Source organism: Rattus norvegicus, chromosome 17 (genome assembly GCF_036323735.1).
Source record: "Rattus norvegicus strain BN/NHsdMcwi chromosome 17, GRCr8, whole genome shotgun sequence".
Classification (NCBI taxonomy): Eukaryota; Metazoa; Chordata; class Mammalia; order Rodentia; family Muridae; genus Rattus; species Rattus norvegicus.
Window position 1 is genome coordinate 57151268 of NC_086035.1, and position 27955 is coordinate 57179222.

Genomic DNA, 27955 nt, shown 5'->3' on the forward strand with positions numbered 1-27955 from the left:
ACTTTTAATGACTGCTTCTATTTATTTAGGAGTTATGGGACTGTTTAGATGGTCTATCTGATCCTGATTTAACTTTGGTACCTGGTATCTGTCTACGAAATTGTCCATTTCATCCAGATTTTCCAGTTTTGTTGAATATAGGCTTTTGTAGTAGGGTCTGATTTTTTTTTTTAATATTCTCAGTTTCTGTTATTCTGTTTCCCTTTCATTTCTGATTTTGTTAATTTGGATACTCTTTCTGTGCCCTCTGGTTATTCTGGCAAAGTCTTTATCTATCTTGTTGGTTTTCTCCAAGAACCAACTCCTCTTTTTGTTGAGTCTTTGTATAGTTCTTTTTTTTTCTACTTGGTTGATTTCATCCCTGAGTTTGATTATTTCCTGTTTTCAATTCCTTTTGGGTGCATTTGTTTGTTCTAGAGCTTTTAGATGTGCTATCAAGCTGCTAGTGTATGCTCTATCCAGTTTCTTTTCAGAAGTACTCAGAGCTGTGTGTTTTCCTCTTATTTGTGATTTTAAATCAAAATATTGCTTTTCTGTTGTGTTGGGGTATCCTGGGGTTAATGTGGTTGGGAACTGGGATCTGATGAGTGCCCTTAGTTTCTATTGCTTAGTTCTTGCCCTTGCCTCTTGCCATCTGCTTACCTCTGGTGTTAGCTGGTGTTCTTGCTGTCTCTGACAGTGGCTTGACCCTCCTATAAGCCTGTGTGTCAGCCCTCCTGGTGACTGGCTTTCTCCCAGTGGGATCTGTGTACAGAGAGCTGTGGCACATGGATAGTTCCAGATGCAGGCAGAAATTGGAAGGTTCCTGTCCCAAACTGCTCCTAGTTTCCTGAATCCTGAGGGCTCCAGGCTCATCCCTCTGAGCAGAAGTGGTGGTCTTACCCGTGCTCTCAGGTGTGTCAACACTCCTGGAGACCAGCTTTCTCTCAGCAGGATCTGGGTACAGAGGGATCTGGTTACAGGGTTAGCTCCAGGCACAGGTGGAAACCAGAAAGCTTTGTTCACTTTTCTCCCTAGCAAATCATTTATTCCCCCCCGCCCCTCCCCCAGGTCTCCAACTAGATCTAGTAAGGGAAGAAGTTGCCTAAGAATCTGTGAAGTCAAGAGGAAGAACTCATTTGCTGTTTTGTATAAGGACATTACAGGACGGACCCTGTGAGTCTTCTAGTTATGCTCTGACCTTATACCAGTTAAGTATGCCTTCTGCAACTGATCTTCCCCATCATAATACCTTCAAATGATCTGAGATGAGAATGACTCAGAGGAATGTTAACAGGTTCTCTTTCCCTGAGCACATGAGAAAGGATGCTTATGTGGATTCCAGGCATTTGTCTTTTCCACTGGGATGGGATGTAGATTAGGATGGAGGACATTGGGAGATGGACCCCTGGTGGTAATAATTAGACAGACTGCAGGTCCTACTGGACAGTTTCCTTCTCGATAAGCTCCTGAGTGCTGGGAAAGCATCTTGTCCTGAGATTGTTTCATAGAGTCAGTGAGAGGATGCTGTCTGCATTGATTTCTTCAAAAGTCAAGTATAGGCTTGGCAGAACTTCCAAGTGATAAAAATATCACAGTAGTTAAGGGGCTGACATAGTGCTGGGTGAATGAAAACCCCAACCACAGCAGACACAGGATGATTCTTTTTGAAGAAAGTCTTTGTTCTGGCTGTGTCATGAAGGAAGAGCTATCAAGAATGCCTGTCCAGGGCAGCACAGAAAAAAGGCTATGCAGATGGTGTTGGGTATCCTCCCTCTTTAGTCATCACATTGAGAACAAACACGATGGAATCATTTTATCTCCCTGTCTTTCTAGAGTAGCTGTGCGAAGGTTTCAGGAGCTGTCTTGTCTTAATAAACAAAGTATGTCAGGAATAAATACAAAAACATTAAGTCTGAACTTAGATTAACAGATATATATGGTATGCTTTAATGTCTATTTGCATTTGGAGGGCTATACTAAGAATGTCTCTATCTAGGGAACTTGAGTCATACGGGTAAATAGCAAGTGTCTGGTATGTATCAGTCAGGTTTGTGAGTTAGCTTTGAGTTAGGCACTGTGCTATCTGATGGGACTATAGGGTGCTCTCCAGGCAGAGGTGAGCCAATAGGTAGAGCAGGGCGAGTAAGACGAGTGAATGATACAGGTAGCTTTGCTGTGTTCTTAGAACCCATCAGCCTCATGTACCTATATCTCCTAATTCTGTAAGACATTGTGACTGAGCCTCATAGAGTGAAAGAAGTCAGCGGCTGGAGGAACCAGTATTTGATGCTTTTCTGAGGGAGCTACTTGCTATTCATCAGGTTTATAGTTTAACGTTTGGGAGAAGGGATTATTGATGCTTGTACTGTCCATTTTCTGAAAACTGAAGGCATAGGTGATGTTCACGATGACCGAGCTGCCCTGCGCTGCCCACAGATTACATCCAGAATTTATTTTTGAAATTAAATGATGATGCCTTTTGAGCAACTTGATTTTTCACTATTCCACAGAAAGGCTCTTCTTGTATTTTAAATGCATCTAAAAAGATTATTGAACCTAACTTCCCATGCCCACATTCTTTTTGTGTGTGAATTTCCTATCCAGTCCAATATCTCCCTATACAAGGCAAAGGCTGCATTTTCTAGCCATTTTCTGATGAAATCCTAGTGTCTTTTTTATATGAGAAGCCCTTAATTATACAGTAGATATGTAAATTGATTGGTTCAGGCTAGGCCCATCTGGCAGAGCATGTGGCTTATACCTTATGCCGGAGCTGTAGGAGACTCACTACTGGCTGCTCTTGGGGAATGTGCTGTGGTGACCTCCTTTGTCCCCACTTTATGAGCCCAAATCCAGATCATCTGAAGGAAAAAGGAATGGGATGAAAAAGTCAGTTATGGCCTGGAACTAGGAGGACAGTTAGAATTTTAAAAAGCTGCACCGATACCATTATGATATAGTCAGACTGAGAAGTTAGGAAGAGCCTAGAAGAGGGTTTTCATCACAGCAGCCTTCAAGATATTAAAATTGTTAGGATGGTTTTAAGTGGATATCCTTTGGCCTTTTTATAAAGAATCAAAGATTTAACTTTCTGTGTATAGCTTATTAAATGTAAACATATATACAATTGAAAGGGAAAAGGTAATCTTTTTATATAGAACTATTTTGAATCATGTTTTCCTGGGCTTTGAAACCCTCCCTCTTCCTTGATCACATTTGTGTTCAGTGGATTTAAAACTTCATAAAATTGTAGGAATGGACCTTTTGGTATAGGTGGATATTGTTAATACAGCATTTGGGAGGCCATTAAAAACATCCCTGAGAGCATTGTGTATAACTGTGAGTGGCACTACTCAAAAAGACAGTGGAGTTTTAGAAACTGAGATCTATCAACCACAAATATACTTTTTTAAAAGGTAAAACTGAGACTAATAATGAAATCAACAAAGCATTCTAGGATAAACCAAAGTTTTCTTTGACCACGACCCTTCCATCTTCCCAGAGATCATTTTGCCGTTTATCTTTCCAAACCATATAAATATTTGTATACATGCATATGTGTGAACAGGCCCAGGCACGTGTGTGCATGCGTGCATAAACACACACACACACACACACACACACACACACACACCCCACCACCACCACCACCACCACCACCACCACCACCACCACACATCTAAACTAAACTAAACTAAACACACCAAACTAAAATTTTAGTTTTACATAAATGGTTATAGGAAACCAGACCACATCAATTGATGCTTTATTTTAATATGACCATTTATTCCGTTTTGATTTTCCTACTCTTGATATCACTAGTAGCATTTGGCATCTCTTGTGTGGTCCCTATGTATTAGGGTAGGATAGTTAGCATTTTTCATAGAGTTTAGTCTCATAATCTGCATTAAAAACCTTGAGATATGGTAAAATTCCACTTTTTATATTGCCATAGTAATGCCTGAAGCTTTGTACCTTTAGTCTGAAACATTTAGAGTTTTGTTGTTGTTGTTATTGTTGTTGTTTAAAAGACTGCCTTTTTTTGAAATTTTTTCATTTTTATTACTCATTCCATTCGTTTACATCTCAAATGACATCCCATTTCCTGGTTACCACTCCACAACCCCGCCCCCCATCTCCCATCCACCCTCTCCTCCCTCCTCTTTGCCTTTATGAGGGTGCTCTCCCACCCATCCACCCTCTCCTGCCCTGCTGCTCCAGCATCTGGCTACTCTGGGGCATCAAACCTCCACAGGACCAAGGGCCTCCCCTCCTACTGATGACAGACAAGGTCATCCTCTGCTACATGTTTCTCTGTTGTGTTTTTTGTTGTATTTCTTTGTTGTGTTCCTTACATGATAAAAGGTGCGGATACTCTCTAAAGTCACCTTTATAAATGTACTGACTCCATTCACAAAGCCCACTCTTCTGGCTTAACTGCCTCCCCTTGTGTGAGTCATATTAGAAGTTAAGATTTCACTGTGTTCCTTTTAAGGGAACACATTCCATTCATCGCATAGGACATAGTGTGTTATGGCGTTTTTGTGGAAGAAAAGCTCAGACTTATTTAAGAAGCATCTATTAAATGCCTACAGTGAAGTGGTGATAGGGGACATCTAGTGGATTAGACCCAGTCCTTGAACACAGAAGACTCAGAGCCTCAACGTCAGTCCTGTTCTAGTTCAGTTACTAGCAACCACTTTCTACAGATATCTCCCACAGGGTTTCATAATAGAACCTGCTAATTAGAGAAAACTGAAGAGCAAAGCAAAGGTGTCTTGGAAGACTGAGGAGACATTGGAGTGTATAAAGTAACTTGGCTAGCATCTACGAAGCCCTGGGTTTAGTCCCCAGCATGTCACAAACTGAGCATGGTGGAATACAACTGCTACCTCTATAATTCCCACACACTGGGTATGGAGGCAGGAGGAATCATCCTTGCCTGTATACTGTATACTGTATACTGTATACTGTACACTGTATACTGAATGCTAGGCCAGCCTGGCTATGTAAGACCATGATGTTGGTAGGAAGAGAGCTTCCTGTTGTTCCTTGTGTCCTATGGCCTTTGTCAGGTCCATGGAGCCCAGTGTACGCTGGCCAGAGGCTGGAGATAAGAAGGATGGGATTCAGGGATGAGGGGGCAACATGCCTTGCTCTATCTAGGGAGAAGTACAGCCCTGGACGTTTCCTCAGCAGATGATAGCTTAGAAGTCTCTGCCTGTGATTATACAGTTGTAGGACATGTAAGGCCAGTTTGAAGGAAATTTGTTTTTCAAAGGTGCCTTTCATTGTGGGCCTTAGTTACACTGGTGTGAGGAGGGCCAGCAGTGGGAACTCAGAACTGTTACAGGAACTGGTGGGAGGGAATGATATTAGGAAGGCTAAGCAGGAAATGTGCTTATATGTAACTGGTTTGTGGTAGTTTGGTTGAGGTTATTTCAACATTCCATGATAAGAATATTTAGTGAGTGGGCTAGTTGTCAGAAATGTCTAACCCCTCTCTGCTGTTTAACCAACAACAGATTTTGAAATTGTCTTGTTAAGCTGTGTTAACCGTGTGATAGTAATGTTCACCTCATGAGTGACCAGGTTGAGATTACATGGATCATTACTAAGTGCTGTGCAACAGTGCCAGTAGCTGGTGCCATTCTTGCTTGCCATTGCCCTAACCTGACAAGGCCTTCTGAAGTGCCTCTGCTGCTGAGAGCCCCATGAGAAGACTGGACCTGCTTGCTTTCATGTTTTGATATGCAAAAAAGTTACTGTATGGTTCTATTATCTTCAGAAAAGAAAAAGAGGCATAGTTGTGTCTTTTAATGAATGTCATTTTATATGAGAGTTTCTTCTGGCTGATGGTTAGGACCATTCACACTCAACAGTAGGAGAAAGTGTGTAAGTTCTACTGAACAGCCTCTTGATGTTACTCTTTAAGATTTAAAACAAGTACTATCTATTGAATAATGTTAGTAAATCTGTTGTGATAGAACACTGGAAAAGTCCAATTGTCTTGTTTCTGCCTTCTTTTGGCTATAGTTATTAACTTGTTCTAAAATCTCTAGTTAATAGTCAAGAATGGCAGGAGGGTTTGTGATAATAGATGAGCACATGGGCAAAAGTGGTGGTGAGAACATCTGGAGAACAGACAGAGCTTTCTCAGATTGTATGTGTACAGCTCAGGGCCCACATTCTAAGGATCAGCACCCTGGGAAATGACAAGCCCCTTTGTGATGCTCTGGGCATCACATGTCTGAGAGCCCATACTAAAGAAATGAGCAGTTGTTAAAAGCACCCAAGAAGCCTGCATCTCCATCTCACTTGCCACTTTGAATCTCATTGTGTGAAAAAATATGGATATAAGGAAAACTTCTGTGGGCCTTGCAAAAGGTACTTTGCCATGGAAAAACTTTTGATTTTACTCTCACTGTTCTGGCTAGTTGTTGCAATGCTCCTTGGTGCTTTGCTTTGCCTATAGAAGAATACAAATTGATCATTCTTATTGCCTAGTACAAAGCTCAAGTCCAAGTGGATCTTGGACCTCCATATAAAACCAGATACACTGAAACTAGTAGAAGAGAAAGTGGGGAAGAGCCTCGAACACATGGGCACTGGAGAAAATTTCTTGAACAGAACACCAACGACTTATGCTCTAAGGTCAAGAATGGACAAATGAGACTTCATAAAATTACAACGCTTCTGTAAGGCAAAGAACACTGTCATTAGGACATAATGGGAATCAACAGATTGGGAAAAGATCTTTACAAATCTTACATCTGATAGAGGGCAAATGTTCAATATATACAAAGAACTCAAGAAGATAGACTCCAAAGAATCAAATAACCCTTTTAAAAATAGTCTACAGAGCTAAACAAAGAATTCTCAGCTAAGGAATATTTGAAATGGCTGAGAAGCACCTAAAAGAAATGTTCAACATCCTTAGTCATAAGGGAAATGCAAATCAAAACAAGTCTGAGATTCCCTCACTCCAGTCAGAATGGCTAAGATCAAAAATTCAGGTGACAACAGATGCTGGTGAGGATGTGGAGAAAGAGGAACACTCCTCCATTGTTGGTGGAATTGCAAGCTGGTACAACCACTTTGGAAATCAGTCTGGAGGTTCCTCAGAAAATTGGACATTGTACTATCTGAAGACCCAGCTATACCACTTCTGGGCATATACCCAAAAGATGTTGCAATATACAACAAAGACACATGCTCCACTATGTTCATAGCAGCCTTATTTATAATAGCCAGAAGCTGGAAAGAACCTAGATGCCCTTCAATATTGGAATGGATACAGAAAATGTGGTACATCTACACAATGGAGTACTACTCAGCTATCAAAAACAATGGCTTCATGAAACTCATAGGCAAATGGATGGAACTAGAGAATATCATCCTGAGTGAAGTAACCCAATCACAAAGCAACCCAGATGGTATGTACTCACTGATAAGTGGATTTTACCCCAAAAGCTGGGCATACCCAAGTTACAATTCACAGACCACATGAAGCTCAAGAAGAAGGATGACCAAAGTGTGGACTCTTCAGGTCTTCTTAGAAGGGAGAACAAAAACACTTGAGGGAGTAAATATCAGAGACTTAAGAAAAAGCCATCCAGAGATTGCACCACCTGGGGATCCATTTCATATACATCCACTCAACCCTGACAATATTGCAGATATCAAGAAGTTCATGGTGATAGGAACCTGATAGGGCTGTCTCCTGAGAGGCACTGTTAGAGCATTAGAAATACAGAGGTAGATGCTCGCAGCCAACCATTTAACTAAGAAGGGATGTCCACTGGAGGAATTAGAGAAAGGACTGAAGGAGCTGAAGGGGTTTGCAACCCCATAGGACGAACAACAATATCAACCAACCAGACCCCCCAGAGTTCCCAGGGACTAAATCACCATCCCAAGAGAACACAGGAATGGACCTTTGGCTCCTTCCACTTATGCAGCAGAGGATGGCCTTGTAGGGCATCAATGGGAAGAGAGGCCCTTGGTCTTGTTGAGGCTGGAATCTCTAGTGTAGGGGATTGTCAGGGCGGGGAGGTGGGAGGCAGTGGGTGGGTCAGTGAGGTAACAAACTCATAGAAGCAGGGGGGAGGGGACAGGAAATGGTATAAAATTTAAAATGTAAATAAAAATCCCCCCCCAAAAAGAGAGAGAACAAATGAAAAAAGTCTGATTTGTAGCATATTATTAATATGGAAAGAATGCTTTCCCCAAAGACTTACTGGGAACAAGATGTTTAACTCTCAGCCAGGGTGGAAACCTGTTTTGTTGGTCAGGTTTTAGGTTCCATGTTTCCCCACTTGTGAGGAGCCTGCCAGCTCTCCCTCCTCCCTTCCCATCCACTCTTCTCATTTCTGTTGGATAAAAGCAGTGCTACAGCACATATGTGGCAGTTAGAATTAAAAGCCAATGTCTGATTTCTAGAGCAGCACCATTTCGTGAAGTCATTGCAGATTTATGCTCTGCTCTGATGTGTATGGGTAAAATGCCTCCTCCTCTATCCTGTCTGCTTGTGCTCCTGGCTTGTGCATGTTCAGGGAGTAGGACTCCGTTTATCACAGGCAGTAGGAAGAGGCTCAAGATATGAAAGGGTTACTGTTCACATTTCCTGTGCAGCTCCCTCTGATCTTCCTGAGCTGTAATTCCTTCAGGATGTTAAATGTTCCCAGGCTCCTTTAACCTTCTGGCCTGCCTGCACTGGCCAAGTCTGTCCCAGGTGATTGTGTAGGCGAACAACCTCCTGTTTCAAGAGTAGTAATCGCTTTCTCTGTGAGATAGGCCATGCTCCCTGCTTTGCAGTCCCAGAAGGAACCCTTTGATTTAAACAACAGAATAGTAACATACTAGTTTTAAAACTAGTTTCTAACAACTGTGTTTGCTGTCATATTAACTCTGTAGGGATTATGTTCTGTCGATCCTGATACAGTGATTTTATGTCTGAATGAATGCAAACATGTTGTCTTTTAGATTTGATACTCTTCCTCTTAAAACCAATCTAGAGAAATGGGTTTCAATTCTGAAGGAACATGTTCAGACCTTCCGGCCACACTTTTAGGCAATTCATTCAATTCTCTCAAGTTGCATCAGATGCGAAGTGGCAACACTCCTCTAAGTTTTTGACAGCTGAGAAGAATTCTGTATTCCCTACTCTTTCTCTAGTTTTAAAAGTATACAGCAGCCCATTTCGATTCTTTATTTTAAATACATGTGTTTTTATGGTTGGCAACATGTTTTCTATCTTTAACTTTAAAAGAAGTGTAATGCCACAAAGTCTATGTGTTCACAGCACAGCAAGCACCTGTGGCCATTCTGTGACTAGGACATAGCTCTCTTGTCTTACTGGCTCCCACTGCTTATAGCATGTCCTCATTCTCTTTCAGCACCCTGGAGCCTGAGGACTTGAGGACGGAAGTTAAAGCAAAGGAGTTTGTAGGCTGGTGTCAGTTTGTTGTCACCCCGGCAGAGTCAGCTGCTTTCATGTGATGGACTGTCTGCAGTGCACTTTACTTACAGTCGTGCAGCTTTGTGTGGAGCAGGCTGGCTGAGTTCTCAGATTTACTGTTGGCATCTCTGGGGAGTCAGTAACGATGCTGGATGTTTCTCGTGTGTCTTTAGTTCTTTGGTGTAATATGAAGCCTGTTACATAATAGATATGGTAAAAACTTTTTTGAATGGTACTGTAAATTGCTGTTTGTAGATTCTTGATCTGTAAGTTCATGCTTATGTATAATTCTAAATCTGTTGCCCTCACCGTTTCTGTCAGCCTCAACTGGTAGATACTACTCAAAATCCTTTTGCCAGGAAAAGTTAATTCCATCCCAACATTCTGCACACCAAATTGTTGGGTGGTATGCATCTCACTGGCCTAGTCAAGATACTGCTCTGTCACAGAAAATAAGTTCTTTCACATACAACCTATGAACATTGCCCAGGTTATGAGCAAACTCACCATTTTCATAATAGAAAGCATAAATTTCTTCCAAGGATTGTTTCTAGGAAAAACATTGAGTAGCAATACCAGAAAATCACCAGGTATTGGCTGAATGCTAATGTGAGCATTGTGCCTCCCCATGTTGGTTCCCGAGTTTCTTTAGACCTTTCAGTAACTGATCCAGTCCAAAGGTAACTAACCCAAAGTAAATTAGGTCTGATTATGTGCAAAGTGAGAGGCTGAGGCTAGGGGAAGTCATTTGAGCTGAGATTAGAGAGTGGTGAAAGATTTGTAGAGGAAGTGGGAGTACGACATGAAACAAGCAGTTGTGGTCTGGATTTAAAACTGGAAGGCCATTTATATGCAGGGGGTACTTATACACACCCTGTTCCCTGCTCTGCTGTCCAGTAGAGACTTCTCTCCTCTCAGCTACATGCTCTTTGTTCCCTTACAGTAGAATGCTGAGAGGTCTCTGCCTAGGACTTAACAACAGCGCCTTTAGCTACCCATAGGATTGGTTCAGTTGACTGTCTCCTTCCCACTTAAACATTTTAGCCAGCAGAAAACGAGGAAAGAATATTAAAAAGTTAACATTTATGAGTACAGAAAGACACATCTGATCTCACTGGTAAGGTCAACTGCACACAGCTGAATGAAGTCTTGGTTTGAATTTGAACAGAAAAAGAAGTATTTCCAAATTCATTATTTTTGCATATATGTGTAGCTGAAGTCATTATAAATATAATTTCCTAGGAATTTTACTCACTTTTGAAAGGTTCTTATAATTAAGCAATTATTATATTAGTCTCGAAATATTTAGCCCTATGTTTTGGTTTTTGAAAAACAGATTTAGGTTCTTTTTTTTTTATCTTGAGACCCCTGATACCAAGTGTATTTAATTTTAGCATCAGACTTTGCAGATGGATGTTTTTGTTACTTGGTCACAGGAAAAGCAGCACAGAAACCACACTGGGCTCTCAGCACTGAGGAAACACTTGGCAACCTGCAGCTTTGGTTTCTAGGTCAGCTGCCATGAGTGAGGTCATACAGCATGTGTTTGGATCTGGATATCCCCATTGTCCAACTGCATGTGCTGCTGCCAGTGAGATGTGAACCATGTATCTTTGCACACTGTTTTGTAAAGATCTGGAGTCTTTCAAGATCTTACTTGGTATTTCACAATTAAAGGGTTTGTTAGCTAATTTTAGGGAATTTGAGAGTAATCACAGTGTACTTTTGTATTTGTTATAGCCCAGTATTTCCTGTATTTGAGCTTGGACACACTTACTCTACCCTTCTAATTTTTTTTCTTAATTCTTTAAAAACTCTTATTAAAATCTCCTGTAGGACTTCATGAAATTCTTAGGTAAATGGATGGAACTAGAAAAATATTCTGAGTGAGGTAACCCAATCACAGAAAAAGCACACATGGTATGCAGTCTTTGATAAGTGTATATTAGCCCAAAAGCTTGGAATACCACATGGAATTTACGGACCACATGAAGCTCGAGCAAAAAAAAGACCAAAGTGTGGATGCTTCAGTCCTTCTTAGAAAGGGGAAACAAAATACTCATAGTAGGAAATACAGAGACAAAGTGTGGAGCAGAGACTTGAAGAATAGGTCATCCAGAGACTGCCACACATAGGGATCCATCCCACATGCAATCACCAAACTCAGTCACTATTGGGGATGCCAAGAGATGCATGCTGACAGGAGTCTGACATAGCTGTCTCCTGAGAGGCTCTGCCAGAGCCTGACAGATACAGAGATGGATGCTCACAGCCAACCACTGGGCTGAGAATGGGGTCCCCAGTGGAGGAGTTAGAGAAAGGACTGAGGTAGTTGAGGGGGTTTGCAACCCCATAGGAAGAACAACAATATCAACCAACCAGATCCCCCAGAGCTCAAAGAGTGCACATGGATTGACCCAGTTCTCCATCCGCATATGTAGTAGAGGATGACCATGTTGGGTATCAATGGGAGGAGAGGTCCTGTGAAAGCTCGAATCCTCAGTAAAGGGGAATGCCAGGGTGGGGAGGTGGGAGGGAGTGGGTGGGCAGGGGAGCATTCTCATAGAAGCAGGGGGAGGTGGTATGGGGTCTGGGAGTTGGGGGAAAGGGGATAACATTTGAAATGTAAATACATAAAATAAGTCTACAGCCATTCCTAAGGGAATATGTTAATGCTGGTCACTGTCGGATCATTTGGGGAATCTTTGTTCTTATATACGTTACTAAATTTGTTCTTTGACAAAATTCATATATGCATATAGTATATTATGATTACTGTCATCTTCCAGTCTCTCTAAATTCCCTTAATTCCTTCACCTCTCTCTTTGAGTCCCTTTCTGCCATTCATATTGTTGTGTTTGGTTGCTCACTGAGTTTAACTGGGATCAATTGTGTTATGGGTTAGTATTAGTCAGAGTTTTTTAATTGAGCAGAATTTGTAGAATGTACAGAGTGTGTGCGTGCCAGTCCAACAATAGCTATCTACCAATGGAAGGGCCAAAAATCCAGTAGCTGTTTAGTCCAATAATCTGGATGTCTCAGCTGGCCTTCAGTATATGCCAGAATTCCGAAGAAATAGATTCTAACACCAGGGAAGGAATGAGCTTGCTAGCAAGAGCAAGCAGACAGAGAGTGCAAGCTTCCTTCTATCATGTTCTTTATATAGGCTGCTAGCAGAAAGTGTGTGGCCCAGATTAAAGGTGGATGGATCTTCCCACCTCAGAGATCCAAGTTAGAAGTGGGTCTTCCTATTTTAAATTATTTAATTAAGACAAATTCCTTCATAGGTATCCCCAACCATTTGGGGATTAATAAATTCCAGGTTCAGTCAAGTTGATAACCAAGAATAGCCATCATAATGGTGAGCTATCCATTGGAACATGGTAGGCCATGAATTCATAGACAACTGAAGACAACTGCTACCCCACAGCCCTTCTCCCAATGGTTCAGTTCTTACATTCTTTCTGTCCCTTTTCCTAGGGATTCCTGAGTCTTGTTATCATGCTTTGGGCTAAATGCCAACTGTCACTTTCTCAGCATACTCGGACATCTCTACATTATCTCCACATTCACCTATTACATTCACTGCTATTCATTGCAAAGGTTAGCTTCTCTGCTTTAGGCTGAGAGGAGCATTGGCTGAGCCCTGAGCGGCTGCTAGAACTGGTATTAACTCTTAAAAGAATTATGTCTTTTTTCTTTTTAAGTTATTTTGTTCTTTGAGGTTATAATATAATTACATCATTTCTCTCTTTCCTTTTCTTTCTCCAAACCCTCCTATCTACCCCTCCTTGCTGTTTTCAAAGTTATAGCCTCTTTTAAATTAATTGTTACCTGCATATAGTATATGCATGTGCATACATAATATATATTTCTAAATATAACCTGCTCAGTATGTTTTCAGGATTGATTACTTGATATTATATAACCAAAAAATAATTTTAAAATATAGCTTAATAAGCTTTAAATTTGTATCTGTCCTAAGAACAAATTTTAAGTGGTAATTATAAATACACATGATCTGGTTTAGTAATTATACTTCTTTCTTCCAATCTCTTCATGGATGTTCTTATTTTTATTCACTGCCTTCCTGAAATTTTTCTCTAAGATTACAAGTGCCCATTGAGTTCATCTCAGACTGCTTTCTTCCATGAGGAGGAGACAGGGCAGGGCACCCCATTCTTTTGCCTTTTCTTTCCTTGTGGAATCCCATCCTCAGATAAATAAACTATTTATAAGATGAACAAACACTGACTCAGAGCAGTGAGGGCAGTCACAGAGGCCATTCTGAAGTTGACCTTTCAAATGGATGATTGTGGGTGTCTTTGGTCACAGATTGGGCTCTGGTGTACTAGAACAGCTTCCTTAAGGTTATACTTAATGCCTCAGATTAGAAAGAAAGTCTTTTAAAGCCCAGGTTACCTGTGTTTGTCACTGTGTGACAAAGTTGGTGGTGGTTCCAGTTGTTTGTCTGGGGTGATTGATGGGGTCACTAATCTAGTTCCCACTCTGAAGGACATCTTAAGTGATTTTTTTTAACGGTTACTTCTATTGCATTTGTGGCAATTTCCTCTCACCTTAACTACTGCAGTATCAGAAGAGATTCCCTGCCTATGGAGCATCATCATCTCATCTGTATTACAGATTATAAATAATCAAATTCATTTAGAGAATGTGTGTTTATGTATGCATGTAAATTGGGTGTTGCATGTGAGTGCCTGTGTGCATATGTGTGAAGACAGGAGAAGACATCAAGTGTTCTATGCTGTCACTCTCCACCTTGTTCCTTTGAAACAGGGTTTCAGGTTATTTAATCTGGAGCTCCTGTAACAGCCAACAAGCCCAGGTTATAGGCACACATATATGCACTTGTCCAGCTTCTTACATGGGTAATGGGATCCAAACGTGCATATGCAGTGCATTTTCTTACCTTCTGAGCCATTTTCTCCAGCCCAATACCTGTGCTTTTAAAATAGAAACTTGAATGATTCCTGCTGTAAACGTCTGTGGCTTACTGTAGGTAAAATTGAGGCCTCATATGCTGAGTCTAGTATCTAACTCCTTAACAATCTAGCATTTAAACCTTTAATACGATCTCAGACCTCCTGTCAGCCTCCCAACGCCCATCTCTATCGTCTTCCCAGGAGGAAGAGCCTCCTCACACTTTCTCCTACTAGTTAACTATAGTCCCATAGAGTCTTGTATTATTTGTAGCATTTATTGGACCCACCTGAATGGGATTGTTTTTCTTGCTCGTTTCATCTGGAGGTTTATGTGTTTCTTGAAAACAGGAATTAATAGTGTGGTATTCCCTTGCTCACCAGGGTAGTGACTAGAGTTCAGATCTTGTATACATTTTAAATACTCTTTAAAATGTTCAAGTAACATTTTCTCAAAGTTTTATTATTCTGAACTGAAATAAATGAAGAGGAATATTATATATCTCACCTTTAAAAGCCCCTGAACATTGGCTTAGGGTTTTATTTTACGTCCTTTGGATGCCTGGTATAAAGGGTGGCAGTTTTATAGTACTTCATATCATTTTTATTGCTTTTCAGGTGCAATCATATAATTAGTTTCTGTAAGCTACCTATCCATTCTTTCTGTTCTAACACTTCCGTTACATTTGCTTTTAGATCAAGATGGATGTCGTGTATCATTCAGTATGGAAGTTTCAGAAGTTAGAAGACATTTGCTAAATCAAGTTACTTCAAGTAAGTCTTAGCCCCAGCTCAAGACTGACTTAAAAGCAGAGAATAAAGGTGACTGACACCTTTGCCATTTTATGATTCTCAAGTTTCTCAAAGTACCTTGTTCTCTTATATGTAAAATCCTTCTTGGGAAATGGTACCTGTGTTCTTCTGATTTCTGTGGTGGTTTCTGCTAAACCAAGCTTGTTGCTTCCTCTCTCCTAAGTGTTGTGTGTATCAATTTTCTGCTGTGGGTAAAACAGCATAATGAAGACAACTTATGCAAGAAAGAGTTTACTTTGGCTTATGGTTCCAGAGGGTTAGAGTCCATGACAGCAAGGTGGAAGCAATAGGCAAGCATGGAGGCGGGAGCAGGAAGCCGGGAGTTCACATCTTAAAGGACAAGCATGAATCAGAGAGAGAGGATGGGAGGGGAGAGAGGGAGAGGGAGAAAGAGGGAGAGGGAGAGAGGGGAAAGTGGAGGGGAATGAGCAGGGTGGGGGTGGGGAAAGAGAGAGAGAGAGAGAGAGAGAGAGAGAGAGAGAGAGAGAGAGAGAGAGAACATACTGAGAATGGTGTGAAGCTTTGTACCTCAGCGCTTCCCACCCAAGCACCCCATTCACACCCCACCCCCTACCCCACCCCACCCCCGCCAGTGACATACTTCCTCCAGCAAGGCCAAACTCCTAGACTTCCCCATCAGTGCCACCAACTGGAGACTGAGTGTTCAAATATGTGAGCCTTGTGGAGTGGGACATTCTTGTTTAAACTACCATATCATGTACAATCATGAACTTTCAGCTCCGGTTGGAAGTACCGGATCTTTCTTCTTGCTCTCTCTGCTGCCTGTATCAATGTTTGTTTCCATTCCTGTCTTTTACCATGTCTCTTTTGTGTTATTTATTTACAGTCCCACATCCTACATTATAAGGTTACAACTCAAAGATCTCGCTTAATATTTGTCTTCCACAACATTTAGCATAGCCTTTAATAGTGTCTAGTAATACTCACATAGCAAACTAAGACTGTCCTTGACTTTTTTCCCATCTTGCCCTCTGGTGCTCATTCTCATGGATACTTCTGACCCATGTTCATGGCAGCTAGTTATTTTTGTTATGCTCTCCTGGCTGCTATCCCTTAGCCTAGGAAAATACTGAGCAGGTACAGTCAGCCCCAACCTCAGAAATACTCTTTATTTATGAACCCAGAAGTTCGTGTCTAATTTGTTGTTTGGAATGCAGAGGAAATTTTACACACACACACACGCACACGCACACGCACACGCACACACACGCACACGCACACACACGCACACACACACAGAGAGAGAGAGAGAGAGAGAGAGAGAGAGAGAGAGAGAGAGAGAGAGAGCGAGCTTGGACAGCACTCCTAGGACTGTTTGACTCACAGGACCTATCAGCAGTGCTGCTCTAACTCCAGGCAGCTGCCGTGTGCTGTGCTGTTGTGTGGAGAAGCTGTACTCTGTGTCTCAAAGGCTCTAGACATGGGTCAAGAACTTCATGGGCTGAGCTGGAGCTCTGGTAGTCATGCTGGCTACTCTCCCTCTAGTGCAGCTTGGAGACAGTGTCATAGACACTGGCCTAGAGGCTCCTGACACTCTAAACCAGTGCTCTCATCCTGTGGGCCGATACTCCTTTGACGGGGGTGTTGAGCAACCCTTTTACAGAGGTTGCATATCATACATCCTATATAGCAAATATTTACATTATGATTCATAACAGTAGCAAAATTATAGTTATGAAGTAGCAATGAAATAACTTTATGGTTGGGAATCACCACAACCCATATAAAGGGTCACAGCATTAGGAAGGTTGAGAACCACCCTAAACTGAGGGAGAAGCCCTCTGGCTTTCTGGTCCTCCCCACAGTGATTAGGATGGGCTCAGCTGTCCCTTTCTGTGAGAGAGCCATTTTAAGCAGGTGTAGAGAAATGAAGAGCTGTTTCACTATCCATTTCTGCTCATCTACATGGCATAATACATATGCATGGAAAATGCATAAACATGGAAATCATTCTATCTATAGGGAAAACACATTAATAGCTATCACCCTTATATTTGACATCACGTCACTCTTTGTGAACAAGTGATTATCATTTCTACATTGATATAACGATGTTTCTAGTGAAAAACATGTCACTGTGTGCATAAACAATCTTGAAGTTGACAGCTTAGGTTGTCAGACTGTAAGAAAAATCACTTCATAAATTTAAGAGAATTTAATTTATTCAGTGATCATTAAGTGTTACACACATGAGTACCTGATTTATGTTTAATACTGTTGTCAAAGCTAGAGGCTAGGGAGTATGAACAAAAGATGCTAGAGAAAGTTTGTCTTTCCCTGGGGCCTGAAATCTGGGGCTCAAGTTGTTAAAGAAACACCCTCAGTGAAACATGTCATTGCCATAAAAATCTTTATTGAGGAAATGAGATAACAATATAGAGGAGTTAGGATGCTCAGAATGGCAATCCCATTGTGAGTCCCATGTCTCTAAAGACAGTGGTGGGGTCCGCTGCATTTTGGAGGAATGGAGGAGTTGTAAGGAGAGTTAGGGAAGAAATGATAATCTAAGGGGATAGAATAGAGAGAGACAAGTGAAGTGCCACAACTGTCTGGGACAGAAGAGTTAGCTTATGTTGGGGAGAATAATATGTGGGAAAATAAGTACTTCAGTCTTGGGAGTTGGTGAGTGTCATCCAGATTTCTTAAAGCTCCAAGTCTCAGACTCTTACGTCAGGACTGTTAAATAGAGTACCTGGGGCATGGTCTATCAACCTATTTACCTTTTAAAGCTCCCTACTGGTTTTGATATTCAGCTAAGGTAGAAAACTCCTAGATTTGAAGTATTGACAATTTAGGAGATTCACTAGTGCCCTACCAAGCAGCTGGTTCTCTGTCCCTCTGGCAGTGAGGAGTTAGCCCACAGAGGTTTCTGTAGTGGATAACAAGATGGAGGTGAAGTTTGCCAAAATCAGTTGATTATTCAAGTACTTATGAATGGAAGAGAAGTAAGAAAAAGCTTGACTTAGACTTTGTGGTGGTTGAGAAAAGGAGAGGGGTCACAGTGGAAAGTAAATTTGGATATATGGGAGTTGGTGATAACACCCTTGATCCCAGTACACTTTGTTTCACACAGCCTCACCCTCATTGATTTTATCTCTTTTCTCTTACAGCCTGGCAACTTCAGAAGTAATTTCAGCCAGTTTGCATTTAATGGAAGGAGACCTTTGTCTGCTCATGTACATGTCTAACTCATAATAGTAAGTGAGGTTATGTGTATGAGGAATATGACCTTTAACATAATCATTGTAAAGCATTTAATAACCTTCCACATATGCAGTAACTCAGCCTTAGTCCTGCAGGATCACCTCAGGAGTCAAGAGTTAAATGTGCAAGTAGTTGTTGGCATACTGTTCTCCAGCATTAACTTGAAATTTGAAGCAGTGCTCTAAGTCATGCTATGCATTTTAATGTTTTTAGTGAGTTAAATTGGTAATCAGTTACTTTTCTGGTGGCAGATTTGTATTTGCTTCCTAACCTTACGCCTATCCTCCTCATACATGTACTTCCCTACCAGCACATGTCTGTGCTTAGTACAGCCCTTGCTTTCACATTAGCCAATCACTTGCTTGTGTCAGTCACAAACACCTTGGGTCCATCCTTGTGCAAGGGTATGAGTGAGCAGAAAAGTAGATTCTTACAGGAGCCAGAAGTTCAGGTCTCTTGGGTCCTTGGCAAATCTGGTATTGACTCTTGCTTTGGCCTTATAGCTGCTTTAGTACACCCACATTTAGTGGTCCCCAAACTGTCCTATGATAGAACATTCCTGAGCTCTTTGTTTTTTATTGTTTACCTTGGAGATCATGAGCAGTTGAGAGTAAGTACAAAACATGAGGTTTTGATGGGATTCCCCCTTCTTTATAAAGGTTCAACATGGGTAGTAATGAGAATTCAGAGGGTAAGTACTTCTTTGTAATAAGGACCCTGAGTTTGAATCTCCAACAACCAAGTAAATGAGGACTGCCTGTAATTCCAGTGTGTGGGAGGCAGAGAAAGGGGATTCCCAGAGCAAGCTGGCTAGCTAGGTCAGGTCCTCCCAAACAGAGAATGTAGGTTCAAACAGCAAGATCCTACCTCAGTGAACAGGTGGAAAGTGATCAAGGAAGACACCCAGTGTCAACCCCTGCCTCCACAAGTGCAGTCAACACATAAATACATACCACACATGCCAAGTCGGGGATGGATAGAACTTAACATCATAACTTTTTGAAGACTGTGTTCTTGGTATTCTGTGATGCTACACTCATGGCAACAGTTTCTACTGTGAGCTTTTTGACTGCTAACAGAGTTTATGTTTCATCAATATTGACATACTTTTCAGTTACTTCTGTAATAGATATCTAAGTTTGCACTTGACAGTTGACTTACTGGGATCTGATAGAGAAGGAGGAGAAGCAGCAGAGTGTTTATCCAGGGCCCACTCTGTGCAGTCTTCATATAGGTTTTGTCGTAGAACTCAATTTCACAAACAAGGAAATGAGATTTCTAAAACTCAAAGTCAAGGCAGAAACTAGTTTTGGTTGCAGGTTAGTCTGTCTGAATAGCCTAGTCTTAAGACTTTATGATTTTACTTAGAAGGCAATATAATATAAGAGACTAACTTAGAATCAAGAGAGTTGAGCACAGGCTTTACTTCTGTTACTCACAATCTTGAGCAAGTTCCATCAAACTTCTTCAAATCCTATATGTCATTCTATAAAATCTGTACTGTATTGTGTTTGAATTGACCAACGTGGGTGATTGTGAGTGTAATCAGCTAATAAGAGTCACTATGATTTTATAAGTACATAGAAAAAGCAGTAGTGGTTTGAGGGATTCTTTTCAAACAGAAAAATAAATGACCAAAATCAAACAAACATGGAAGAAAGAAAACCCAAATGAAAGCATACATTAGGATGATTTGAGAGTCTGAAAAGATAGCTCAGTCAGCATGGTGCTTGCTATACAAACATGAGGACCTGAGGACAGGGAAGACAGGAAAACTTCCTGTGCTAATTGACATTGAGCATCGAGAGATCCTATCTCAAAAGCAATAACAGCAAAAACAACAACAACAAAAACCAAGATAGACAGCTCCTAAGGAACAACATCTGACGTTGACCTGTGGCATCCCATTGGACCAACACACATGTACACACACACACACACACACACACACACACACACACACACACACACACACACACGAACTCTGCCCATGAGAGACACGGGGGGGGGGGGCGGATTTATATAGATTTTGTGGAATTTTGTTTTTACTAGTGCTACAAACTTTGCAAAACTAGTGTTGGTTAATATTGCCTGTTCCCAGCATTAGTGAACCAGAATACATTGCTATGCTTTATCCACCTCCTTGGTCAGAGTGTATCCTGACAGTGCACTGAGTATGTCTTGCCATTTGTCAGAAGCAGCCATTAGCACCCATGCCACACTAACTAGGTCTCGACTCTGGTACCTGCTCATTGCTGATGAGGATAGTAAGGTTCTAAGTAGCAGTGTGATGTCTCTGAACTATTGTGCCTGTAATTAGAAGGTTTAGAACCAAGTCACCTTTTTGTAAATGTTTTCACAAAATTGCTTTCAAAACTATTTTCAGGTTTCTGGGAAACTTTAATGGTTTACAGGATAGAACACGCTGAAAGATAGTTACAGCTATTCTAATCCATTTGTGCTCCTTTAAAGTACACATGAAAGAGGTGAGAAATTTGGGGCACCCATTAAATTGTAAGGGCAGTCGGTGCTAGGAATGGAGTGGTAGTGATCCTGAGGCATGCCAAGGTCATGCCGGATACTTACACAAAACCTGTATCTGATTAAGATTCGGTCTCTATGTGGGTACTGGGCTGGTTTAAGCTGTCTTTGAAAATAAAGGGAACTCAGCTATTCATATAATTTTGGTTTTCACAGGTATATCTGGCTTCAGATGTGGTTGATGCCAGGAATTCAAATGATCTCATCTGGACTCTTTTAGCTCTGTTGGTTGCTTTATGACTTTCAAACAGGCATATTAGTCAATAAGATTGCCACTACCTACTTAAGATTGTCTTCCTTCCAATTTAGCAACATAAACTGAAAGATAGCTTGCTGGACCATAGTTCCTGCTGTCCTGTGTCCCCAGTATGTGACTCTTCAAACACTCAGTGTTACCTCGGAAGGACATACACTAGTAGGACAGCTTGGATCATGTTCATTCAGTGCTTTACTAGGGCATTCCTTCCTAGTGACTATGAACCATGCTGACTCATAGCATGGAAGGGACTTTCTTCCCTAGAAAACCTGAACTACAGGAAACTAGACGGGTGTGGAGATAGTAGAAATGTATGGTAGGACCAAGTGATTCTCTCTGTGAAATGTGTTACACACACACACACACACACACACACACACACACACACACACACACACAGTGTTACACCCAATGGATTCTGAATAAGAATAAGAGATATTTAACATCACTTACCAGTTGGAAATATCCAAAAGAGATAACAGGCTTTACAAATGATTTACCTGTTTTCATGACAGGGATTTGGAGTAGAAAACTCTGGGTTCTTATCTCTCTCTTTTTTAAATTATCCTTAATCTTCCTTTTTTCTTAACAGTCTAGTCATTATCCCACTCCCAGTCTGCCCTCCGACAGTTCCTCATCCCATTCCTCCTCAGTCTCCAAGACATCCAAGAGGATGTCCACCCCACCCCCACCCTGCCAGGCCTCCAGGTCTCTTTAGGGTTAGGTGCATCTTCTCTCACTGAGACCAGACCAGGCAGTCCTCTGCTCCGTCTGAGGCCATCTACTGAATGCTGCCTGGGTGGTGGCTCACCAGTGGTCTGAAAGATCTTGGGGCCCAGGTTGAGACTGCTGGTCTTCCTGTGGGGTTGCCCTCCTCCTCAGTTTCTTTCAGCCTTTCCCTAATTTAACCACAGGGGTCCCCGGCTTCTGTCCATTGGTTGGGTGTAAGTATCTGTACCTATCTAGGTCAGCTGCTTGTTTGGCCTCTCAGAGGACATCCATGCTAGGCTGCTGTCTAAGCACACAATAGCATCAGTTATAGTGTCAGACCTTGGAGCCCCCCCTTGAGATGGATCCTAGTTTGGGCCTGTCACTGGACCTCCTTTCCCTCAGTCTTTTCTTCATTTTTGTCCCTGAAATTCTTTTAAAATGGATCTATACTGGGTCATAGTTTTTGACTGTGGAGTGGCAGCACATCCCTCCACTTGATGACCTGTCTTTCTACTAGAGATGGTCTCTACATGTTCCCTCTCCCCACTATTCAGCATTTCATCGAAGGTCCCTCCCTTTGAGTCCTAAGAGTCTCACCTCCCTGGTCAATGGTATATTCTTGAGGGTCCCCCACCTCCTACTTCCTGAGGTTGCCTGTTTCCATTCCTTCTGCGTGAAGCCCTGAGAGTTCTCATCTCTTTTTTTTTTTTTTTTTTTTTTTTTTTTTGGAGCTGGGGACCAAACCCAGGGCCTTGCGCTTGCTAGGCAAGCGCTCTACCATGAGCTAAATCCCCATCCCGGTTCTCATCTCTTAAATGAGGTCTACAAGTTCCTGTGTTCCACCCACAGCACCATAGCAAATAAAATGAAACTAAAAATGTTTTGACCCGTAAAATGTGTAAAAAGCTGGATAATTATTTTAACAACATGTCTTTATAAAATATTAGCTTTTTTCTTAAATTTTACTGGTGATAAGACTCCCAAAAGTGTCTTTCTTCTAAAGATTAAAGAAGGTTGAAAATAATAGTTTTTTTTTCTCAAATTTCAGTTACTTAATACTATTAGGATCCAATTAATGCTGTTTTTGACTTTGTAACTAATAAACTACATTAATGTGATTCTTTCAGATTTAAAATTCTATGTTTTAGGACTTTTTGGTATACCTGGTCTGTTAATGCTGCAGGAGTCTGGAAATCTTGAAGTGTGCTGTAGCTGCTTCCCCCTTAGGAATCGTGTCTCAGCTTCATGAAATAGAGTGCAGATGTCTTTCACTGGTGGGAAAGAGTTAATTTCTTACTCTACTATGGTGAGACACAAACAATACAGAAAAGTGATGACAGACTGCCAGGATGTTTGCTTGTCAAAATTTTTTTTTAATTGTGCTGAGCTGGATTTGTTGAGAACCCAGACCAACCTCTAATGTGGGTTCCCAGGTTCTGACATTTTATAGGTTATATTGTAGTTTTCTTTTGAATTTGTGATATCAATGATTTAAATTAGAATTTAGAACTACAAAAAAAAAACCTTACTCATTTTATAAATGAAGGAGCTGAAGCCTAAGACATCTCAATTATCTGTTCTTACAGCCAGTGGTGAGGGCCAAAAAGAAGCAGGGCCTCCTGGCGGTCAGTTCAGTGATGGATACAAGGATCACTTCAGGTTTATTTTATCCAGAATCATTTTATATGCAGGGGCCACAGTTGACTGTGTCAGGGCCAGTTGTCAAATCAAGCTTGTGTTTAATCTCTTGAAGCTGAAGTGCTTTTGGGATTAGAACCAAATAACACACAGAGCATAGATGTCGAGAAGCATGAAGAAACATCCTTGGTCAGACTCCAGTTCTGCCCTCTAAGAGGAACTCCGTTATTTGCTGTTCTCTGTGATTCAGTTCTGCCTTCTGGAAAGTTCTTCCTGCCTAGTGTTTCCTAAGACCATGCTTATATGGACATTAGGGGCTGTGTGCTTTATTGGGCCCAGCTCTGCTTTCAAAGGATTTTGGCAACACTTTTTCACTGTGTCACCATGAATTACCTTTCGCAGGTAGTGTTAGAAAACATGCTGTGTGACATATGTGGCACAGCCACCTTTCTGTCATCTTCACCCTACACATCTCTGGCTATTTGAGCAGTTGCCATCCATTTATCCACATCAGCAGCTCTTGAAAGATACTGTGTTGGGTTTTTTTGGGGGGGAGAGGGGTTGATGTCATTAGTTGCTGTAATAAATAGCCTCCAAAATGTGCAAGAGCCTAAACCCAATTCAGGGTTACTACATCATTCACTGCTAGTAAAAGTGTATTGGAGCCATTCCTGGGTAATGGTGACCTTCAACAGTGGGCCTTTGGGCTTTCCAGCACCCAAGAAAAATCATGAAAGGCCTCCTTTGTGCCCAGAAAGCCTCCACTTTGAGATTGATATCCAGACACTTCACTGAAATATTTTTTGGGAGAACCATTCACCCGGCTGCATCTGGTACTGAAGAGAGTGCTTGTAATTTAGTGTCTGGTTGGATAGCTAATTTCTAGTGACAGCTAAAACACTATGGCAGGGAAGAAGGCATGAGCAGGTTAATACAGTTTTTATTCTACTTTAGTAGGATACCATATCGTACTCTTCATCTTCATATTAATACTGTCCCTTTGTATTATCTATTCATCTATGCTTCCTAGATTAACATTTCAGTATTTAAAACTCAAACAAAATGTTATTGCTATTTCTATGGTAGAAATAGACCCAAAAGGCCTTATTTACCCATAATCCTGATGAAATTAAAATAAGTTGTGAGCATAAATAAAGAAAAATATGTCTGATATTACCATTTTTATTTAGTCTTATACCAAAGGATCTGTCCAGAAAGTCAAGTCATGGTGAGGGGAAGAGACTAAAAGAAAAGATGTACAAATGTATTAGTCAGGGTTTTCTAGCACAGAACTTGTGGAATATATAAATTTACACACACATATATGGAATGTATTGGAATGACTTACAGGCTGCAGTACAACTAACTGAACAGTGGCCAGCTCTGAATGGAAGTTTAAGAATCTAGGAGATGCTCAGTCCCATGAGGTTGGGTGTTTAAACTGGTCTTCTGTATATTCTGGAATCCTGAAGGGGTAGGCATCAGCAGATGTACTGGCAGGTACATTGTCCTTATATAGGCCTCCAGCAGTATGGCCCATACTGTATGCGTGCCTCAAGATCTGGATTAAAGGCCTGTGTTTTCCAATTTCAAAATCTGGATCACAGACGTGATTGTAGTTCTGTGGATTGTAATTCATTCTGGCTATAGTCAGGTTGACAGCCAAGAATAGCCATCACAAGAAATGAGAAGAAAATAAAATGCCATTATGAGATGGGATATAAATTGTCTAAGATAAAATAAAACAATAAAAATCTTTTCAGAATTCCACAAGTACATTATTAACATGAACTGGCAAGTTTGTCAGGGTTTTTGATAAGAAGCTAGCCAGTAGAAGGGCACCAGCTGCATTTCTGCAGACCAGTGGCAAGAGGTAGATGGAGCATGGAATGGTGGTTCTCTGTACCCACAAAGCCATGCCCTTTACCAAAACTACAGCATGAGTGGACTGCAGCTGTTCCTGAGACTGCCTCTGATTGCTTCCGTTTTTCTACAGCGTCCTTCTAGTCCAGACCCATTTCAGAGGCTCACATTGTGGCCAGTGTTCATCTCTTCAGTCTGTTCTGTTGTGTGCAGTTTCTTTCTTTCTTTCTTTCTTTCTTTCTTTCTTTCTTTCTTTCTTTCTTTCTTTCTTTTTTCTTGTCTTTGGAGACTTGAGATTTTTCAAGAGTAGTGGTCATGTGTTCTGTAGAGTGGGCCTCAGCTGGAATTTGTCTGATGTTGTCTCAGGATTATATCATATCAGATCAGAGGTATAGTATAACAACGTGACTTATTACTGATGGAGTTAAATTTGGTTAAGGTGGCCTCTACCAGGTTTCTGGCAGTGAAAGGAGGATAGTGGATTCTATTGGTGGGGAGTATGTTTCATCTTCCAGTAGATGTCAGTCTGAAGCAGCAGATAGTACTGAACTCTAGGGATAACCATGTTTTTACTTTATGTGCCAATGAAAAAGTTTAATTATAAGTTAGGTATAGTAAAACAAATTGTTAATGATACAATTAATAACAAAAGTGATGTGAATATGGCTCCTCCTTGTCTCAGAATATCATTCTTAGTTTTGCTTTTGCAAGTCTTGGTTCTTTGTTCTGCACACAGTGCCTGGTCTTGCTCTGCACCACAACACTACCACATGGTTCCAGGGCTGATCTGTTCCTCCATGTCCTGTGCTCTGTGCCCATGCAGTCTTTACAAGTGCCTCTTATGTGCATCTTTTTTCGTGAGGAGCCTGCATTTGTCCCAGCTAAGCACTTGCTTTGCCTCCTGTCCTATTCCCTCAGAATCAACCGCTTAACTGCCTCAAATGCGCATCTCAGTGCTTGACTCTTCATGAGGCTCAGTCCTTCTGGAGCATTGCCCCAGGAACACCTCTTGTTTGTCTTCTTCCACACAGCTGCTGTCTTTTAGCTGAGCACTCATGCACTGTAGCTCACCTTTTGCAGTTTGCAGTTCTTAGGTGCAGCAGCAAAGCTGGCAGGCAGGATTTTCTTTTGAAAATCTGTCCTTGCTTTATATATCTGCATTTTTAACATACAGTTGTTGTTGTCCCCTTCATTGTTGTTTTTAAGTGAGGAAGCTCCACTTTTTTACTCAAAAGGAGCATTCTATAGCTTCTGCATATTCAAATCCCAGCATTACTATATTCCTAAGTTTTGGGGGTCAGGATTGTATAAAACAGGGTTACTTGCATCTGTGATCCTAAACAGTGGGCCTGTTGAAAAGGGTGTGTCTGGCCAGTAGGCAGGCAGGATTTGCAGTGTGCGTATGCTGTGCAGAGAAAAATCCATCCCGATGTATAGTACCAGAGTATACAATTGAAAACTTAAGGTGTTCTTATTTTTGGAAAATGCCACTTAATATTTTCATTTCGTGGTTGACTTTGGATAACTAAAACCATAGAAGGCAAAACCACAGTTTGGGGGCAAGGAAAGTGTCTAAAAGGTATAATTTTAAAAGATACAATTTACATAGCAACACAATATAATTGACTTAAATAAAACATAGAACTTTTCTTTGAAAAGGTACAAACTTTCCTTGAATGTAAAGGAGACCCTCAAGTAAGTGGATTAAAGGGGGGGGGGGTGAGATGTGACTCAGTGGACAGAGTTCATGCTCAGCACGCACAAAGCCTTGGGTTCAGTCTTCATACTACATAAACCAGGCTAGCTGGCCCAGCCCTGTGACCCCAGCAGCTGGGAGGTGCAGGTAGGAGGATAGGGGGTTAAAGGTCATTCTCAGTTACAGAGCAAATTCAAGGTCCGCCTGCCTTGTGAGAGACCTTCTCAAGAGTAAAAGGATTCCTTACTAACAGCTCAGTTGCCCTGTGGAAGGAACAGAAGTCACTCAGTTTGCCAAGGTATTTGCCAGTCTGGGGAAGCTTCAAAAAGGCTTAGCTAAGATACATCAAATGACAGCTCATCTTACTACTTCCTATATAAGAGGCATCCTATATATAATCCAATATTAAGCATAGAAGAGGTGGTAAGGAATATTATTGATTTTTAACATACATTTCCTAATAGTTTTTAGAGGATTTTTAATTGTGTATGCCTCACATCCTTGCACCTATAAACGTAGATCATCAATTTACAGAAAATATCTCCTATTTAATCTAATTAGCAAGGCTAGTCTTCAATTTGTAAATTTACTGTACAAACCAAACATCCTTCAGTAAAAGTTCACTTGATTTTATAACTCAAATGTGTTAATGTATGCTACCATGACAACCATCACATGCCTGAATTCTAATTCTAATAGAAATAAATAGAGCACTGAGCTACACCATGTGTTGCCTAGATACCATAAGATACTGTTCCTGCAGTCTTTCTTCCTCTGTATTTAGGAAGCTGTTTCATGTAGATGCTGTTTAACAGTAAGTAATACACTGT

The 27955-nt window shown here is 41.1% G+C and overlaps 1 protein-coding gene across 4 annotated transcripts in view; it reads left to right on the top strand.

Moving 5' to 3' along the window:
• Window positions 1–27955, top strand: part of Zfp438 (zinc finger protein 438) — a 121256-nt gene that overhangs the window by 29631 nt on the left and 63670 nt on the right. The window contains exon 2 of one of the 4 annotated variants that reach the window (NM_001107358.1): window positions 15079–15156. The gene's annotated coding sequence lies outside the window, so the exon portion shown is untranslated. Of the gene's footprint in view, window positions 1–15078; window positions 15157–18323; window positions 18414–20442; window positions 27940–27955 lie in introns of those variants that run through there. The other 3 variants (XM_063276461.1, XM_039095727.2, XM_017600559.3) reach the window with 3 other exon arrangements.